Source organism: Camelus dromedarius, chromosome 19 (genome assembly GCF_036321535.1).
Source record: "Camelus dromedarius isolate mCamDro1 chromosome 19, mCamDro1.pat, whole genome shotgun sequence".
NCBI lineage: Eukaryota > Metazoa > Chordata > Mammalia > Artiodactyla > Camelidae > Camelus > Camelus dromedarius.
This window is the reverse complement of record NC_087454.1, coordinates 26,262,931-26,283,236: the sequence shown is the minus strand read 5'-3', so window position 1 is coordinate 26,283,236 and position 20,306 is coordinate 26,262,931. Positions and strand designations below refer to the sequence as shown.

At 42.8% G+C, this 20,306-nt stretch overlaps 1 pseudogene; it reads right to left on the bottom strand.

Moving 5' to 3' along the window:
• Positions 1 to 19,452: 19,452 nt before the first annotated feature.
• Positions 19,453 to 19,895, bottom strand: LOC105086766 (large ribosomal subunit protein eL42-like; annotated as a pseudogene).
• Positions 19,896 to 20,306: the final 411 nt, after the last annotated feature.

The window sequence follows — 20,306 nt, the reverse complement described above, 5'->3', positions numbered from 1 at the left end:
AGATGGTAGTCAGTCAGGAAGTTGTCTTTTTGCTAAAGAGAAACACAGTATAGAGACACCACCACTGGTGGATGTCACTCATTTCACAAAGTATATATATATTTTTTAAGAGAAGTAAATTGTATTCCAAATCACAGGGATTTGCAGTAGCAAATTGTGGATAGCTAGAACTATGAAAACATAGCTGATTCAAGCTGAGCAGTACGTGTATGTATCTTGTACGTGTGGGTGTGTGTAAATAATCACTTGTATGAGCAAAGTTCACCTCATGCATCTCTCCTGCACTATAACAGAGGATCTAACACAGATCAGTATGGGGTATAGGGTCCTCAGAGGAGGGTCAGCAAATACAGCAACCAAGGTGGGAAAGGGGCAGGGACCTGGACAGGATTCATCAATTTCCTATGACAGGATCAGCAATACTGGGTTCATGCCATGCATCTGTAGCTTGAAATAATGTTTGTAAACCAAGCTTAACGTAACAGCCTACCAGCCACTTTAAATTTATTCACGCCTACTTGTTCCAAAAAAAAAAAATGATTGTACATAATATGAAATATTTGCAGTTTGTAAAACCATTCTCTTGTCTTTATATGAAGTCTAAAGTTCAAGAGCCCCTTTGAGTGTTATAGACAATTAAAGGGGCTTAGTTCAGATATCTGAGCACCAACATGTTCTCTGTAACTGAAGATAATGCTTATTTCTATCCAAGAGCATCACATTTAAATATGCAGGAGAAGCTGAGCTATAAACACAGGGGATTAGTTACAAGAAGCAGGCAATCCCAGTCTCTTTGTCTCAGCTTCTGTTTGTCGAACTCCAATGAAGATTCGAGGGCAAGTCATGTTTATTTTGGATGTGATTCGAGGAAACACGGGTTGGGGAGTGGGAAAGTGAGCAAAGGAAGGGGAGCAGCAGTGTGTAACTTTCCACTGCGAGCTCTGACGCTTAATCCCATTGAGGAATTCTGGGAACTGTTGCAGGAAACACACCTCAGAGTTATCCCACCCAGGAGGCGAGGAGCTCACACCAAATCTTGTCCGTCCTTAGTTGAGAGCTGTGTGTGTGGATTAAGGTATTTGAGGAGAGGAGGTCTTCAGGCAGAGAAGCAGTTGCCCGGAGATGGAAGTTGGGCCAGTGTGTGCTGTAATGAACAGGGCTGAAGGAATCTAGACAGGACACCAACAGCTTCTGCTATACCCAACCAGATACCTGTGGTCTCCCCACCATCATTCAGAGACCCTGGTTGGAGTGGGTGTCCTGGATGAGAGGGGAGGGCACTAGTGATTGTATGGGACCAGACCATCAGGAAAGTGCTGTCTGTTGGGTATCCTGATATGAATGCCCCCAAGGACTGTGACATGGGGCCATGGAGTTGACTGCAGAATGCTCCTAAGCACTTCCCTTATGTCCAGAATTGTGAGGACCCAGAAGAAACGGATGGGTCTGTCTTCATAAAGAGGAGACAATTTGCAGGGCCCCAGACATTCTGGCTTACAGTGTGGTCTCCTGTGGCCGTGTCTGACAGTTCAGATCTGGGTCTCTGTTTTCACAGGGGATTTCACGTCGCTGGAGGGACTTTCCCACCCTCTTGACAGCATCCCTAACATCCCCCCAAGTAACTCTCAATCTACGACGATTGCAGGGAATAACCATTTGCCCCAATATTCGTCACCGTCTCCCCAATTTACCAAAGATCGAACCCAGTTTGGAGGAGCTGTTCCTTTAGGCTGTTCTCACTTACCTAAACCACAAGCAAGTACCCAAGAATTATTATGTAAAGCAGTGCTTCTCAGTGGTGGCTCTGAGAACCACTGAACCAACCACTAGAGGAAGTTGTTTAAAAAGTGGCTTTCTGGACTCTGTCCTATACCCACTGAATCTGAGCCTGAGAGCAGGGTATCTGCACCTTTTAAGAAGCAACGTAGGTGATTCTAATACATGACCTATTCCTATGGTTCTCAAATTTTGCGAGACATCTTAGAATTACCTGGGGAGTGTCTATCCACCCCGTCTCCTACTCTCCAACCACCTCCCACACCCCCAGTGCTCAGGCCACACACAAGAGCAATTCAGTCAAAATCCAGGAGTGAGGTCTGGCATCCAGATGGTTTAAAACTCCCCAGGTAATTGCAGTGTGCATCCAAGTTTGAGAGCCAGTGACCCGACCTGTAGCTAATAGAGATGATACTATTAAACAGTTGACTGAGAAACTGGAAGCCCTAATCTTTAAAGTGTTTTTAAAAATTGGCCTTAGACGGCTTCTCTAAGACTCTCAATTTGTGTATGTGTAAAAGCGGGACTAAATGTCTGTCACAGATGTTTGTATATCCACTACCTTCTTAGTCTTTTGTCCCTCTGCCCCCAAAAGAATAAAGTGCTGGGGGGCCCCATTTACTAGTGTCCAGGACCATGGCCCTCAACCCCAGAATGCATAAGCAAGAGGCGAAATGTTGCTTCAAAGTTCTGGTACAAGATAGGTCACCAGAAGTTTGGAAAGACCAGAAAGACTGTGGCCTTTTATTTGTTATCTGTTGCTATGTAACAATACTTGAAAATTTAGCAGAGTAAAAGAATAAACATTATCTCACATGACTTCTAAGGGCCAGGAATTCAGGAGTGGCTTAGTTTGGTAGTTTGGGCTCAGGAGGTTATAGTCAAGCTGTCGACTAGGGCATCATGCACCTGGGGCTGCAGGATCTGCTCCCAGGCTCACTCACTGGGGTGTTCCTCCCTGGCTGTTGGAACAGGGGCCACATGGGCCTCTCCGCAGGGTTCCCTGAATGTTCAAAACACGTGGCAACTGGCTTCTCCTAGAGCAGGTGATCCAAGAGGGAGAGGGGACCCCAAATGGGAGCTGCAGTGTCTTCTCTAACCTAGTTTTTAAGTGGCATGTCATCACTTCTGTTGCCTGCTCTTAATCACACAGAACAACCTGATACAAGGTGGGAGGAGACCACACAAGAACGCAGCTACGACTAGGTGAGAATCATTGCAGGCCATCTTGGAAGCTGGCTACCAGGCCTTCTGGGACCACCTACCTAGTGTTTGCAAAAAGTATCAGAAGGAGGAGGCCCAAGTGCAGCTAACAATCAAGAAATAGTGCTTTTCAGTTCAGCTCCTGTTCCTTGTGCTCCTCTAAGGAACACTGTGAGCTGGAGGAGTGACTGGCATTCGAGAGCCCCATGGAAAATGCCCTCTCATACTATTAAACTCCTCCCCCTGCACTCGTCACACTTAGATAATCATGGCAGATCAAGTGAGCACATTCACAGAACTGGGGAACCAGTCACTGTATGAGAAGGTGTGGGCTCCGGCACATGGCTGGTTCAGGATCTTAAATGAGTTTGGATCTTTTCATGGCCTGCTTTTGAAATGTCTTTCTTAGGGTCAGGGGAGACTGACTCTGGGACATTAAATTGAGGACGTGGCCGCACATGTAATGAGTCTCTGCTGGCTAACCTCCAAATGGGGAGGGCCAGAGAAAATGCAATTCTAAACAAGCCCTTTAATCTTGGCTGGGGGGAATGGCTTTTGCTATCACAACTCCTCCTCTCTCCCTCCTCTCAAAAAACTCATTCTCAAGTGCTTCTCAGGAAGTTTTTTTGTTTCTCCAAAGGAACTGATGCTGCAGGAAAACTGGTAGAAGAGAGGGATTTTGGTGCTGCCTTTGGGGCAGTAAAATCATCGAAGACGTGGGGGATCCAAAGGCTGAAGAAAGACGACGTCAGAGAGGGTGGGACAGAGTCTGATGTATTTCATTGGGCTTTCGGAGCATAAGCTAGGGACAGGTTCTGCAGCTATTCAAGTGGGACTTCTGCAAGGCTTAGAAAGAAGCACGTGGTAAAGCTCGTTGAGTTCACTGGGCTTCTACTATGTTAAAAAATCATTTGTATCAGGATAAACTAGATTGTGCTGTCATAACACAATCCCTACGTTTTGGTGGCACAAAGATGTATTTTTCTTTCACACTTTATGTTCATAACAGATTAACATGGATATTAGGTTCATCATAGTCACTCAGGGACCCAGGCTGGTGAAGCATCCAAAATTTTGTACTTGACAGGTCATGCTGGCAGAAGCTCTCTGGAGAGTGGCTCACATCAGATAGGAAACGCTCAGCCACAAACAGACACATGTAATTTCCAGTCATTTCTACTCATGACTCATTGGCCAAACTAGTCATAGCACCTCGTCCAACCACAAGGAACCAGGAAGTGAGTCCTTTTCTGTGCCTGGAAGGGGGAAGATGGGTATTTGGTGAACAGTGTGGTTGACGACCGTACTGGCATCCCATTGAAGCTGAAACCCAGATCTTCTTTTCTCTTTTTGCTTTCTTGTCCACCCAAATTCCCCCAGGTAGCACTTCATCTGTGTTAGCAGCAACAGCTAGCGACGGCCATATGGGCCTAGGGACTGTGATTAGCACTGTGTTCTGGAGACGTCACTCTTGTTTAGGAAATGTTATTGGAGCTAAATGGTATGGGTCTAGGATTGGTGCTGTGACATCCGTATGTCCTATTACCCTTTGGAACTTTGGAAAAGTGGAACAGATAAGTCTTGAAGTTGGAATTAATTCAACAGTGCAGGTGCTGAAATGATTCCATTCAGTTGGGTGGGAGACATCCCGGAATCCTGCTATTGGAGGAGGGCCCACTCGACCGAGGCTGCCGGGTGCCAGGTATTTGAGTGTGAAGTCAAGGTCACAGCAGGAAAGTGAAGGCAACTCCAGTGGTTCAAAGGGAGAGGACATAATTAAAGGACTCTTAGAGGAATGGACAGAACTAAGGGAATCAACAGGGTGGTTGAGTCGCCCAAGGCTGGTGACAGTAGGAACCTGGCAATACCCTTAAATAAGAAAGGAGAGGAAAAAGCACTGTCTCAGCCCAGTGAGAGCTAGAACTGGGGAGAAGAGGCTTCTGGACAGGAAGTGCACAGCCACTGCTGGGAAACATGTCCCAAAGCCAGGAGGAAGGTGGAAGAAATACTTCAACCTCTCTCTTCCCACCTGCCAGTCTCCTATCAGTGACTCTCATTGGCTGACGCTGATGAGAAGCCAGCAAGCAAGGAAGATTCAGTGATGCAGGTCCCAGGGACCAGCCTCCCAGGACAGGGAGAAGGATCTGAGAACAGTGTTGGGGGTGCAGTGGAGTAAACAGAATCAACACAGTGAGTCTGTCTCTAGCTGGGATTGGGATGAATTAGAAAATTACAGTGAGACTCTGGTCTCTAATTTCTCTGAGACTTTAATTTCCCCCAGGGAAGAGAGATTTGGTTTTCTCCATGGCAACAAAGAAAGGGAGAGTTTGTTGCTAGAACTTAAATATCTCCGAGGGAATTTAATAAAGGGTGGGGATTCATATGGTTTCAAATTGGGGCAGTTTTTATATGGTGGCTGTTGTATGTGTGCTAATTAGGTGTTTACTGCTCTAGTGAACCAGATTTTTCTATAAGACTAGGAATTATTTGGTTGGGAAATACAACAGGGGGTTAACATTTGGTGAGTCTATGATCTTGGGCTAAACATCTTATGCTATCGATTTGAGAAGTTTCTAGAGTCAGCAGAAGAACTGTCCATTTCTCTGGTCCCAGGAGTTTATAAAAAATCAGTGGTCAGTGTGAAGGGGTTGTCTTGGAAATTTCCCTTGATGACTGCTGGCCCCCCCACTGGAGGAGGTTGTCTCATTCCTGGTTGACCATAGATGTGAATGAGGACCATAACCTTGTGCTTACTCGGCCAGCAGAACCCAAAGTGGGTAAATGTAGAGGAAACACTTCCACCAATCAACCCACTCCTGCCTAATCCTACTTACCACCCAGGGAGGACTTGTTACCTAGCCAGATTGTTGAGATATTGAACTGCTCTCATTAATTAGTTGGGGCAGAGTTAGGCCTCCTGGGGGGTTCCTGACTCAGGGCACTGATTCTGTCAGTTGGAATAAGAGAGCCCTCTGTGAAGCTCTGTGATCTTGATTGGTGGGTGACTTCAGCAAATTCCTTCCTGCCTGCAGTTTGAAGCTCAGCTCTCTCTTTTCCTAAGTACATTGGTTACTGACCTCTGACTTTAGCATTTACAGGGTGGGTAGCAAGTCCTGCTTAAACCTCAAACCCAAGCCTTGTGCATCATTCAGGGCTCTGTGTGGAGGGAGGGACACATGTCCTTGTCCTAGCTAGTAGTAGAAGCACTTTGAGTTTAATTCTTCTTCTCCCTTTTGCAAATGTGTCCTTTGGGTACCTGGGGAGCTGAGGAGTAGACATCCATTATTTCTGGCTCAGCCACCTTCCCTTGACCTCCCCAACTATCATTTTCCTTTAGTAAAGGCGTTTTCCTTTTGAAGAATTCTCTCCTACCACAATTATGCATTTTAAGTGGGAAGTTGTCGATCATAGACCATGAATGGTCACATGACCCAAGATAGACCAGTCAGGGCACCTGGTTCCTTGACAACAATAATGCTACCCTGCTTTTATCACGCACCCATCTTCCACAAGGGTCATTCCTTCTTCTTGTTGTTCAACTAAATCTTGGTTGAGAAAAGCCTTTTTGGTAGTGAAGTTGGCAAGAGATGAGCATAAAGTTGTCAGGATTCCTTTCCTCCACCAACAGGAGAAAGTCAGTCTTCCATAGGAGAGAATGAATTTGACACTTAAAGCAATAGAGAAGAGCAGTGAGAATGTTCCAGAGAGATCTTGTAATACCTACTTTCCATCTTCCTCAGCTGCACCTACACCCTCCCTGAAGTCAATAACATTGCCTCTCTGTCTAGGGTAGACTTAATTGGATTTCTGTCACAACCAAGAATCCTTACTGACCTAGTAGGGGATTGTTAGGGGAGGAGGTGTGGGCATTTCTGGGTCTCTGGCCATCCTACCACCTCCAACCTACATCCTTAACAGAATAAAGTAGATAAAGTAATGGCACAAAAGCAGCAGTGATCAAATCTCCTAAGTGGGTCAGGGGATGCTTCCCATAGAAGCAGTTCAGGGACTGCTAATGCACAGGTTTCAGAACAAGAAGCTCCCTAAACTCTGCATGGAGCTAGTTAAGTAAAATAGAGATGTAGTGAAAGTAAGGAAATCCTGCAGCATAGGGAGGATCTTACGAGCCATGCTATAGATTCGAACTTTATCCCACAAGCCATGGGGAGCCTGGGGTAGCTGCCATCCAAGACCCCTGACTTCTATACTCAAATCAAAGCAATTGATCTGCTCAGATCGGCACTTCTTGTTTTGGGTGACAGAGGAGATTAAATGTTAAAAATAACTGCTACAGTTCTAGAAGCAGAACCTGAGGCCACTACAGTGTCCCTAGAAGTCTGAGGCAAGAAGAATGGGACAGAGCTACTCACTGGTGTTCTTGGACCAAGTTGTCCTGCCTCCTTGATCCTCCATCTTCATCTGTGAAAGGACACTTTCCATTGAGCCCATGTTGTTCGCAAAGAAACCTTTGCAGACTCATGTGCTGACCGACACTGCCATCTAGTGGGAACATTTGGAAATCATCTTGCAGGGACACCCCCTCATCCTCACCTGGTACCTCAGCAATTATCTATTTAAATTCAGGATCTTTGCCCCTAATCTTCCCCCTTCCCTGCACATGAACATAGTTCCCTACATGGAAATAAGGCTCTACAATATTTTCAAATTATGTGACTGACAAGGACTTAATTTCCAGAATATACAAACAGCTCATACAATTTAATAACAAAAAACAAACAATCCAATCCAAAAATGAGCAGAAGACCTAAACAAGCAATTCTCCAATGAAGACATACAAATGGCCAACAGGCACATGAAAACATGCTCAATATCGCTAATTATCAGAGAAATGCAAATCAAAACTACAATGAGGTATCACCTCACACCAGTCAGAATGGCCATCATTCAAAAGTTCTCAAATGATAAATGCTGGAGAGGGTGTGGAGAAAAGAGAACCCTCCTGCACTGCTGGTGGAAATGTAGTTTGTTGCAGCCATTATGGAAAACAGTATGGAGATTCCTCAAACTAAAAATAGACTTATGATATGATTCAGCACTCCCACTCCTGGGCATATATCCAGAGGGAACCCTAACTCAAAAAGATACATGCACCCCAATGTTCATAGCAGCACTATTTACAACAGCTAAGACATGAAAAGAACCTAAATGTCCACTGACAGATAACTGAATAAAGAAATTGTGGTATATTTATACAATGAAATACTACTCAGCCATAAAAAAAGAATAAAACAATGCCATTTGCAGCAACATGGATGGATCTGGAGAATGTCATTCTAAGTGAAGTAAGCCAGAAAGAGAAAGAAAAATACCATATGATATCACTTATGTGGAATCTTAAAAAATTACACAAATTTATTTCCAAAACAAAAACAGACTCACAGACATAGAAAACAAACCTATGGTTACCAGGAGGGAAAGGGGGTGGGAAGAAATAAATTGGGAGTTCAAGATTTGCAAATACTAACTACTATACATAAAATAGAATAAACAACAAATTTCTTCTGTATAGCACAAGGGACTATTCAATATCTTGTAGTAACCTATAACAAAAAAGAACATGAAAACAAATATATGTATGTACATGTATGACTGAAACACTATGCTGTACACCAGAAATTGACACAACATTGTAAACTGACTACACTTCAGTAAATTAATTGATTGATTAAATTAATTAAAATAACTAAATAAAGTCATGGAGCTCTACAGCTTTTGAGCTATGCTCCCTTACCATCCCCGACAGCCTTCATCGTTAACAGCACCCAGAATGGCAATACTATCAGAACTTGGTGTTTCTCTGGGTCCTTTACTGGCTATTTTGAAAGACCCCCAGCCCCCTCATATTCCTTCTCGATGATGTTAGAAATTGTCAATGCCAGTTGACAGTTTCAGTATGCTTGGTAACAGTAATATCTGCCATATTTGCTTTCTTTTTTAAAGTTTAAAAAAAAAACCCTCTAACTCACTGAGCTGAGTCCTTCTGCAGTTCATTCATGACTGTCACCCCTCCTCACATGCTCCATGAGCTACCAAAGCCCATGTGAGATATTAGGGGCCCTGGTTTCTATGCTGAAAGGGCCACCATCACCAGATAGCCCATAATGCCTGGCCTACTGGTGTCATTGTGAAGCACATGGTCTGTGCCAAAGTTGCTATCACCAGGACAACATCCCTCCCCCATGTCTCCTCACCACCAGCGGTTGATATCGATGGCACTCTTACACACATCCTATGAAGACATCAGAAGACAAGGTTTTGGCTCTGTAGTCCAAATTTTGGCAAAATATTTCTCATGGAGAAAATTACCCCTGCTTCTAATTCTTCTTGCTTATTTCTGTACCCCAACTTCTGCTTGCTTCTCTTTTCAGCTTGGGGGCCAAAATAGCAATACCCTGGGGCATTAGCAGCCTTGGGCACATTTCTACCTAAGCATGTTGTGATGCTTCCATTTCCCAAAACTTGAATCTGGAGCATGGCCAGGCCTGACACTGAGCAGGAGAACAGCTGGAGAGCCATGCCTTTGTGTCTGTCTGTTTCTCATCTTGGGAAGAGGGCAGGCAATGCAGGATCCTCTGACTGGGACTCCTAGCACCACTCTTGATGGGTTTCTAGAACCAGGAAATTCCTTGAACATCATCCACTTCAGCCTGGACCCCAGTCACGGGAGGCAAGAGAAGAGTTAGCAGAAGGGAGAAAGAGAGAAAGACAAAGAGGGTACAAACAAAATGCCATGAAAAAAAAAGTGTCCACATTTTCAGGTCATTTGTTGGCCTCTTAACATGACTCCCTGCCTCCTTTCGTGTAATATGGAATTGAAATCCTCAAAATTGACTTGGTCTCTGTTCAATTCTGCCAGCAGTGAAACAGACACACAAAACAAAACCACCCTGCCCTCTAGATGAAGCATTTTGCAAGGTCGCTGCTGTTGGCATAAATCCCAGGGATTATGTTTATTGTCTCCTGTCAGCTCAAGACTCTACCCTGCTTTCCTGGAGGCTGAGCTGGTTTTCTCTACCCGTCACTTGGGAAAGAACGTGAAGGGTGGGGAGGGTTGAAAGGCTTTCCAGAGGTGGAACTGAACTGGCCCAAGAGGAGGCAAATGGACCAGGTACACAGGGCAGACAGCCTATCTTTTAGCTCTTCTCATGCATCACAGCCCCTAGGCTGAACCTTGCTCAGTTTGTTCAGCAGGCTCTCACTGCATGTCCATCGTGTGCCAGAGTCTGTGTCGGGTGCAAGGAATCTACCACTCGGCATAGAGTGTCATGTTTATGAGGAAATACCCGGAAGACTAATCTGGGTGCAATATGCAAGACTATAGGATCAACGAAGGAGGAAGCTATTCAGTAGTGAGGGCAGAAGTCACCTGAAACAGCAGAAATTGGAAAGGCAAAATCAAAAAGATGCCCTGCAGAGGCATTTAGAACTGGTATGTGTCTGGAATCTTACAGTGTTAGACGTTGAGGAGAATTTGGGGACCATCTAGTGGAACCGACTCCTTGTGCCAGTGAGGTAGCTGAGTCTTGATTGTGACAGCAGTTTCTGGGCAAGATCAGGCAAGTTTTTCTACCTCCAACTCCAGTGGCCTGACTTGCACTGTCCCAAATTCCTATGAGATTAAGAGAGGAGCCCGTGTGGCAATGAACAGAAGGAATCATTGACTGTAAGACATGAACAGAGCATAAGAATATGAGGTTCTTGTTGTGGCATTTGGAAGACACAGGGAACCAGAATAAAAGTGTGCACCCTGCAGAGCCTAGACATTGGGTGTCCTCATTCACCGATGGATGGAGTGTCTAGGATTTGCTAAACTCTATACTGAGCACAGAATGTTGAAAAAAAAAAAAAGCAGTTCCTGTTCTGAAAACTTATAATTACTCAGTGCATTCCCATTTTCTCCAGACTACCCAACCCCAACACTCCTTTTGTGACTAAAGCACCTTTCTTCCATTCCTCCCTCTGCACACAACTTACTGATCCCCAACCACCCCCACCACCTATCACCAAGTTCACCCAGCCTTCTGACCTCTCACTTTCAGATCTGCCTTGATCTCCATGGCCAGATGGGGCTGGGTGAGCTGATGGAGAGGAAGAGAGGTGGGAAATGGAGACCAGGGGCCAGCTCAGCTTGGTAGGGCCTAGGGGACCACGTGAGTTTTTACTTCAAATGTGATGGGAAGTCGTAGGAGAGGGGTATTGGGGTAGGGGAGTGACATCATCACTAGAGAAGAACAGCGTCAGGCAGGTGCTGTTACAGGAACCCTGGGGAGGAGCATGACTTTGGCCAATACTCGGAGGGCGGCCATTGTTGGAAGTGCTGAGATGCGCTCAGGTGCAGGACAGAGATTTGTAAGTGGAACTGATAGGATTTGCTGATGAGTTGAATGTGATTCATAAGGGAAAGGTGACGAGACAGACTCGAGAATGACTCCAAGATGAAGAGAATTGTCATTTTATGAGATGGGAGATTGCCAGGGAAGGAGTAGGTGGTCAGAGGGTGAAGAGGGAATCGAAAGTTGTTTCTGGGGGTGGGTATAGCTCAGTGGTAGAGTATGTGATTAGCATGCATGAGGTCCTGGGTTCCAGCCCCAGTACCTCTGTTAAAAAAATTAATAAATAAACCTAATTGCCTCCCCCACAACACACACAAATTTTTTTTAATTTTTTTTTAAAAAAAGGTGGGAAGAGAAATGCAAGTTCCTCTTAGGAGAAACTTAAAAAACAAAAGTTCTTTCTTTCACATGTTTGAGATGCCTGTTAGATATCCAAGCAGAGATATTAAGCAGGCAGTTTGATAGATGATATAAATAGGAGGTCATCAGCTTACCAGTGACATTTAAAGCCAAGATGCTGGGTGAGATCATCTAAGGCGTGGCAGTAAACAGAGAAGGGGCCCAAGGCCAGGCCTCGAGGATACTCGGATTACTCCGCCTGGAAGAGGGGAGGAACCATGCAGCCAACAAAGGAGACTGAGGCAAAGTAGCCAGAGGGATAGAAGCAAAACCCAATGAACACCACGTCCTGGAAGTAAGGGAGAAGATGTCAGAAAGACCCTTTGTTTTCTACACACCCGCTTAGCAGCCACTAAGATCATATACCCACCCACGGGCTGGGCAACTTGCTTACCCCACAAGTTTGTCTTTTTCCGCCCCGAGTGGGCTCTCCTCTTAGTCCTCCCCGGGTAGTTTTTTTCCACTGGGTCCTATAACATTTCTCCCACTTTCCCCATCCTCTATGCCTTCACATCCCAAAAGAATGATAACCCACTTTCCTTCACTTCTGTCTTTTTCTGTTGGAGGAACAGAGCGGTACCTCCTAATTCTCTTCTCTGGGCCTTCCTGCCCTTGCCACCTTGATTCTCAGTCTCCCAGTTACCAAAATCCGGGGCAGATCATTAACTGCTCAACCTGCCCTCAACGGTCTGCCCAGTCCCAGCCTCAGAAACTGAGATACTGTGGACAGTCTCCTCTGTCTCCTTCTGTCTAAATTTACCTTCTACCTGGCGGTCACAGTGTTTCCCTGTTCAAAAACCTTCAGACATTCCTTCAGGAGAAAGTCCACATTGATTACAGGGCATTCAGGTGAGGCCCCACTGCAATCTGACTCCCCTGTCCTCCATCCCAGCCTCACCTCCTGCGGTATACAAATGCCCTGTTATGTAAGGGGAACATAGTCCTTGTCAAAACACCATGTATTTTCTTAATCACAGGCCAAGTTAATCCCTATGCCTGGATTCTACAAGGGAGACTTCAAGATGCCAATTCAAACATCATCACCTTTGATGTTTTCCGGACCATCTCCTCCCGCAAAAAGCTCAGGCTCACTGGGTCCTGGAAAGAGGTGGGCGTAGTGGCTTTCAAATACAGTGAATTTTCCCCATTACACAATTATATATTTTCATCTCCATAAATTTAGAAAATAAAATTTATACTGAAACAAATTCCACCATAACCACGAAGGGCTTTAGGGTGTTCGCAAGCTCACAGCCTTACCTGGAGAGAATCCAAACCCACACACACCTGGCCTGGTATTTGCTTTCCTATGGTTCCCTCAGGACTTCTCTCCCAGGCAAATCCTGTTCTGGTTCTACAACCTTCCCTGGGCTTCTCATATTCCAAAACCAAGTACTGCAAAAAAAAACCAAACCCAGCGCTTTGACCAAAACACATAGTTCTCAGGAGTGTGAAACCGAGGCATTCTAATGGAAGTCTCAGAAGAACAGACTGGAGAAACTGAGTGTGGGACAAGAGGAAAGGAAATTTAGAAAATAACTGCTAAGAATATGTCTTTAAATTGAAAGAGCTCATCAAGTATAAAGCAGAAAAAAATTCTAAAATATACACACCTAGGTATATACTAGTGATATTTCTGTATCTCAAGGATAATGAGAAAATTTCAAAAATTTTTTTACAAACAAACAAGAATAAAAAGACATTAAACCCCATCAGCAATTCTGGGTATAAAAGGACAATGGAACAATATCCTCAAAAATCAGAGGGAAAATGGCTGGGTACAGAACTCTAGGTGCAAAAAGCCAAATCAAACTTGAGGAGAAATAAAGATAGTGCACAAGTCCGGGTTCTGTAAGAGGCATGCCAGGACAGAGTTGTGCAAGAAATGTAGTAGGGCAAACACCGAAAGAGACAAAGGAGCCTGAGAGGGTGGGTGAGCTGTCAGACTGCAATGCTAATCCAAGCACAGGTAAAGGGGAGAGGGGAGGGAAGGACAGGTGGTGGGAGTGTCTTAGATTGCAGTACAGTTTTAGAAGAGCTCAAAAAGGCTTCCAGGAAGTCCTCAAGCCCAATTGGAGTCCCTGATTGCCCTGCTCATCCCTGGCTGGAGGCAGCCTATGGGAAGCCTCAGCGTGAACTCACTGTTGGATCCCAGAGGCAGTAGTGGGAACCATGGCTGCATTATGCTCTCTGCACACTCTCATGGCAGCCACAGGTGTATTCTGGTGTGCAAGATTCCAGAAAGTTTGCCACCCACTAACGCTGTGTGTTAAAAGTGAAAGATATACTTTATAAAAAGGAATCCAAAAAGGTGGAGTGAAATATGAGAGATGGTAGGAGCTGAGTCCCTCCCAGGACCAGCAAAGGAAGCTGAATAATTACGAAAAGAAAGTGCCTGGCCCAGTCCCCATCAGGTGGCACAGATTAAGTACTGCACTTCCTTCTATGAAGGGTTCAATCAGACTGCTTGGGATTCTGCTACAAATAAAGGCTAAATAGTCATAATCTTGTTAATAAATTGATGGGGTTTCAATTTTCAGAATCTGTAGAAAGTACAAAAGAAGTCATTTTGGTTAAAAGAACAAAAATGGGGTAAATCTTGACAAAATGAAAAGGAAAATGCAAGTCAGAAGGGGGAAAGAGAAGGGAGATGGGAAGAAGGACAAGCTCACTCATTTTCTCACCTTTCATAGGTTTGTCTAAATATGAATAGTCAAGAATATTTTATTACTTAAAATGATATAGAGACAACTACCAGAAGTCAAGTCAGAAACTCAAGTGGTTCTTTGTGGGAAATAAGACTGGGGAGAAAGATTCTAATTTGTTTTATACTACATCTCTTCCTCAACTTACAATGGGGTTACATCCTGATAAACCAGTCATAAATGGAAAATATCGTAAGTCGAAAATGCATGGAATACACCTAACCTACTTAACATCAGAGCTTAGCATAACCTACCTTAAATGTGCTCAGAACACTTACATTAACCTACAGTTGGGCAAAATCATCTAACACAAAGCCTGTTTTATAATAAAGTGACACGCAAGTTCTACATAAATTCCACTGAAGATAATACAGTCCCAATAAGCACGTGCTAAGTGAGCAGCAGGTCACCGTAACCCCTGTTACCTTCTAATGAGTTACATTGCTGGCATCAGAAGAAAGAAAAAATTGGTCTTTACAGCCGAGCGGGCGTTCCCACCCTGAGGAGCTCTGGTTCAAGTATGATGCAGACACACGCTGCACGTGAGGGAGGGCCCCAGATGGGCAGAGGGAATGCTGTGCTGAAATGTTCTTGTCCTGCCTCAAAACATAAACTTTATTCCATTGCTTGGTTTTGATCTTTTACCACATTCGTGTATCTTCTTTGGAGAAATGTCTAGTCAAGTATTTTTCCCATTTTTGAACTGGGTTGTTTGTTTTTTGCTGATTCATTTTTATGATGACCACTTTAAACTCTTTGTCAGATAACTTTTTTAACGCCTCTGTCATGTTGGTATTACATCTATCAACTCTTTTTCCATTCAGTTTGAGAACTTCTTAGTTCTTGGTATAATGAATGGTTTTTCTTAATGGAACTTGGTCATTTGGGTTATTATGTTAGAAGACTCTGCATCTTAAACCTTCTGTTCCAGCTGGCTTGCTCTGGTAGGGGAAGGGGAGTGCCACCTTGCTACTACCAGATGGAGGTAGAAGTCCAGGTTTTCCATTTGGCCTCCAGCAGTATCTGCGAGGGAGGGCTCCTTCTTACTGCTGGGAAGGGGTAGGAGTTCTGCACCCCCCACCAGGTAGCCTTGATTGGAGGGTTAGGAGTTCCTCGTTGAGTACTCCCTACACGACCTCCACTGACATGGGGGTGGAGGGCGGTCTCATTACCACTAGGCAGTGGTGAAATCCGCAACTGTCCACTACACCTTCTCTGACACTAGCATGGCCCTGAGAGGGGATTTTGATGCCTCCTTAACAGCCTGGCAAGGCTCCCTACTCAGCCTCTGCTACCCCGGGGGGGCGGGGCCCAGTTTTTTCTGTGGTGTTGGCTGCTGTAGAGCAGTTACTGTCTATTTTAATTTTTGTTAGGCTGCCCCTTTCCTGGTTCTGCAGCCAGAGAAGGGATGCTATTATTGGGACTTCTTTTGTCTGCACCTGTTAGCTTTTTGGTTTCTGAAATAGTCAGCCTCAAATCTGGGATCTATGAGGCAAAAAGAAAACTCAAGAAACTGACTCCTTTGTGGTTTCTAGCTGGTCTGCCTTCTCTAAACTTTTCAGAGTCTTCTTATGTTTGTTTTATGTTTCATGTTCAATTCTTAGTTGTACTTTTAGTATGGAATGGGGAAAAGTATATTTATTCCATCATCTATTCCACCAGAAGTCTAAATTACTAGTTAATTTTAAAAATTGTTATGTATATTCAGATTTTCAATTTTTTCTTTTGGTTGATTTCTTTAAATTATGTTTTTCTAGAACATTGTCTACTTTGTTTCCACATTTATTGGCATAAAATTGTTCAAAGATTCTTTCATTTTAAAGCTCACTGATACATCTACAGTTACGTTTCTTTTTATTCACCATTTACTTGGTCATTTGTTTCTCTCTCTCCTCCTCCTCCCCTCCCAAAGCCCCACCCCCACCCTCCAATTTGTTTGACAAAGGTTTGTGATAGATGTCTTTTCAGAAGGTCAGATTTAGGATTGGTGATGCTCTACTATATATTTTCTGTTTCATGAGTGACTTTGCTCTTGCTGCAGTACTACTGCATAACAAACCAAGACTCAGCATTTAAACAACAAGCATTTATTTCCTCCTAAAGGATATGTGGGTCAACTACATCAGCTGGGCTAGGCTGAATCCAGGCTCTGGGCTCCAAGTTGCGGGTTGTGTTCAGCTCTTACCCTCCTTGGACCAGCAGCTCTCTCAGGTGTGCTCTTCTCACTGGGAATGGCAGACATACCAGAAACCAGATTACACAAACATATTTAAGTCCTCTGTGCCTATAAAATTTACTAACATTTCATGAATAAAGCAAGTTGATGGCGAGGCCCCTTCCCAATGAGGCAAGGAAGTGTGCTCTGCCTGATAGTACCCTCCCACGGTGGGTAATCCAGTTACAAGAGAGGGAAGAACTGAGACCAGTAATCCAATCTACCACAATTAATTGCTGATCTTTACCTTTTTTTTTTTTATTATCCTCTATTTAATTACTTTGAACTATATTCTTATTTCTTGAGTTGAATGATTAACTCATACATTGTTAGACTTCTTTGAGCATATGAGGATGTAAATTTCTCTGAAGGCACTGCTTTAGCTATACCGTGTGAGTTTTGAAATGTAGATGTTCATTATTGTTCAGTTGAAATATTTTTAATGTCCCTTACAATATTGTCTTTGACCCAAAAACTACTTAACAGTGTAGTTTTTAAATTTCCAAATATATTTTTATATTATCTTTTTGTTACTGCTTTCTAACTTAATTGTACTGTAGCCAGATAATGTAATATGTATGATATTGATTCTTTTATTGTTTGTAGAAATCTGATGTGTAAACTAATATATAGCTAACTTTCATAAACGTTCCATTTATGTTTGAGTAAAATTTATATTTCTTAATTTGAGATATAGGGTTCAATATATGCTCATTATATCACAATTGTTATATCATTAACAGGTTCTAAACATTTATTAATTTTTCATTTGCTTGCTCTGTCAAAACTAAAATATATGAAAAAACCCCCTTGTATTGATTTGACATACTTTATTATTGGTCTCTCAATTTTTGTATTGTGTATTTTGAGGTTATGTTTTAGGAGTATAATATTTAGAACATCATATCTTCCTTATGAATTGAAAATTTACCATTATGGAGTGACCCTCCTTAAAGCAAAAAGTATTTTTAGAGTCTTTGTCTCATTTTCAGTTAGCTATACCAGCTTTGTTTTAGCAGTATTTGCCTGGTATTATGTTTTTCAGTTCTTTTGCATGTGACCTTTCTATTCTTTTATGTTTGAAGTATGTGTCTTATGAACAGCCTAGAACTAATTTTTTTAAAAGATCATCTAATTAGACAATCTGATTTTTTAAATAATTTTAGGTCCCTCATTATAGTTATTGAATATTTGAATATTTTATTTGTTTCTAAAATCTTTCTTTGTACTCCCAAATTTCATCAACTGTGAGACACATTTCCCTCCAACATTTGAACATCTTTGAAATTAGAGTACTTCTGTAATTGATGTTGTTTGTAATTAGTAACTGTCTTCCACCTTAGAAGCGTGCAAAATTTAGCTGTATTTTACAAGGGATGTCATCTTACATTCTTATGAAATAAGACAATTACTCTCTTTTTCTTAAGTTTCTTTCCCCTACCCCCACATCCCTTTCCTATCTTTATTGACTTGATTAAGGTTTTTAAAATTTCCTTTTTTTTTAAACCTTTATTTGTCCGGAGGTTACACATTCCACCTGTACCATTTTAGTGATTACTCTTAAAATGATAATGCACGTACATGAAATAAATTCTAAAACTAATCAGTGTCTTAGGCTGGATTCTCCCAAAAGCTGCCCTTAGAACAAGAACTTGAGTACAGGCATTTGGAAAATGAGGTCAGGAAGCACAAACAAGGGAAGGGGGAAGTGAGACAGGGGAAAAGAGAAAAGCCAATATGGGGAATGGTCATGAGCAGGTCACTGTTGTGGGTCACAGGGCCTCAGATCCTCTGAACAACCAAGTGGAACTGGTTTCAGAATTGCCCCACCAAGAGATAAGAAGGTTGGGGCATTTATCTACTACTGACTCTTCCATCAGTTGAAAGTTACCCTGAAAGTGTTAATGCTCCTGTACTTCCAGATGACACCTGCTTAAGTCAGAGAAAGTTCTGTGGTGCAGGAGAAAGACATCAGGCGTAGAAGAGAGACATATGTGCTTGATCAACACCTGGCAGCCTGTTAAACTGTCTATCACATCTATAAGGGAACTTAGGTGGGCAGGGAGAATATGGGTTGGGTACCATCAACAGTGTCTACTACAATCAGTATTCCTCAACCCCTCCTGCTCTTTGCTAAACCCTGAACTTGTTCATTCCCATCACTTATCCTACTTTGCATGCTCATCAGTATATAGCTTATGTATATAGTTTTTGTATTCCCCCCAAATACTTATTTTTTTATTATTTTAAACAAGCAATGATCACTTAGATTTACCTATATGTTTACCAATTTCCTTGCTTGCCATTCCTTCCTAATCCTCACTTCTTTCTTTTTGAATTAGTTTCTTTCTTCCTTTAGGGTAAGTTTTTTTTCACCATCTGAATTTTTTGGTTCATAGGTTTTAATTATGAGTTTGGATATTGAGATTGAAAAGTACACCACGTTATGCAAATCTGTTTCATTCCTGAGTTTCAGATAGCAAAAAGCAGCTTTCATAGAGAAGGATCTATGCAGTTCAGCGGTTTTTCCAGTAGTTTTTTTCAGTCTGTAAATGAATTTAGTCTTTGTCTTTCTGAAAATGACTTTTGTTTTCCCCATTCCTGAATGATTGCTTGACTGAGTATAAAATTGTAGATTCATTATTTCCTCTCAGTGTTTCAAAGATGGTATTTGTGTCATTGATTAAAAAGTCTGCTATTTGTCTATTTATCATTCTGTTTTGGTACTATGTCATTTTTCTGTTCTTTTTTTTTTTAACTGAAGATTTTATTATCTTCATAACAGAGCAGAAGATGAAGCTTAGGATTGGATTTCTTGGCCCTTTCTCTTCTTAAATCCTCCCAGCTCAAACTGTTTGCATCTCTTAATAGCCAGAATTCTGTTAGCTCTGCAGCCTTGGTACAATCTCTTTTGTAGTTTTAGCTTTTTCCTGGAAAATCAGCTTAGTCTGCCCACCGCAGCCACTTTGCTTCCTATCAAAATGCCACTTTCCCTGGGCATGTGCTACTTTGTGTACTGCCCTTCTTGTACTGTGCTACTTTGTGGGGTTGGTGCTTGCCACACATCTTACAGGAAGCCCTGCAGGTTTTAGGAACATTCACCAAGTTTGTAGGAGCAATATTGGCAGAAAAAAGCCGTGGTGGTTTTAAGATGTTCTCTCTGTCTTTGTTGTTCTTCTGCACTTCAGTGTGTCTCAGTGTGCATCTATTTTTATTTATGCAGTTCAGGATTGTTGTAATCATAAAGCCAGTCAAAGACAACAGATAAGCATTCTGCCTGGATTCTGCCAAAACCTTGTGGTCCTGTTACTGGGAAAAGGAAAATAAGAATTACCTTGGTTCTTTGTCACCAGAAAGAAAAGGTTTTTGATGAGACAGGAAAAAGCGTGATAAGTAAAATTTTATTAGTGAAATTAACAAAATAGTGGAAGATAGTACACTCCCAAGAATTGGCAGTGGGCCAATCCGAGAGAGGTAAAATGACGCCGCTCTCTCCCTCCTGTTTTTATATCCTGGTTTCGTAATTGATTGATTAACTGATTGATTCCCTAAGCTCTGGTCAATTGACAGCTCAGGTTCCCTGTGCTCTAGTTAACTGACAGCGCAGGTTCCTTGTGTTCTGGATTGTTCCCTTCCCCTTCCTGAACCCCTGCC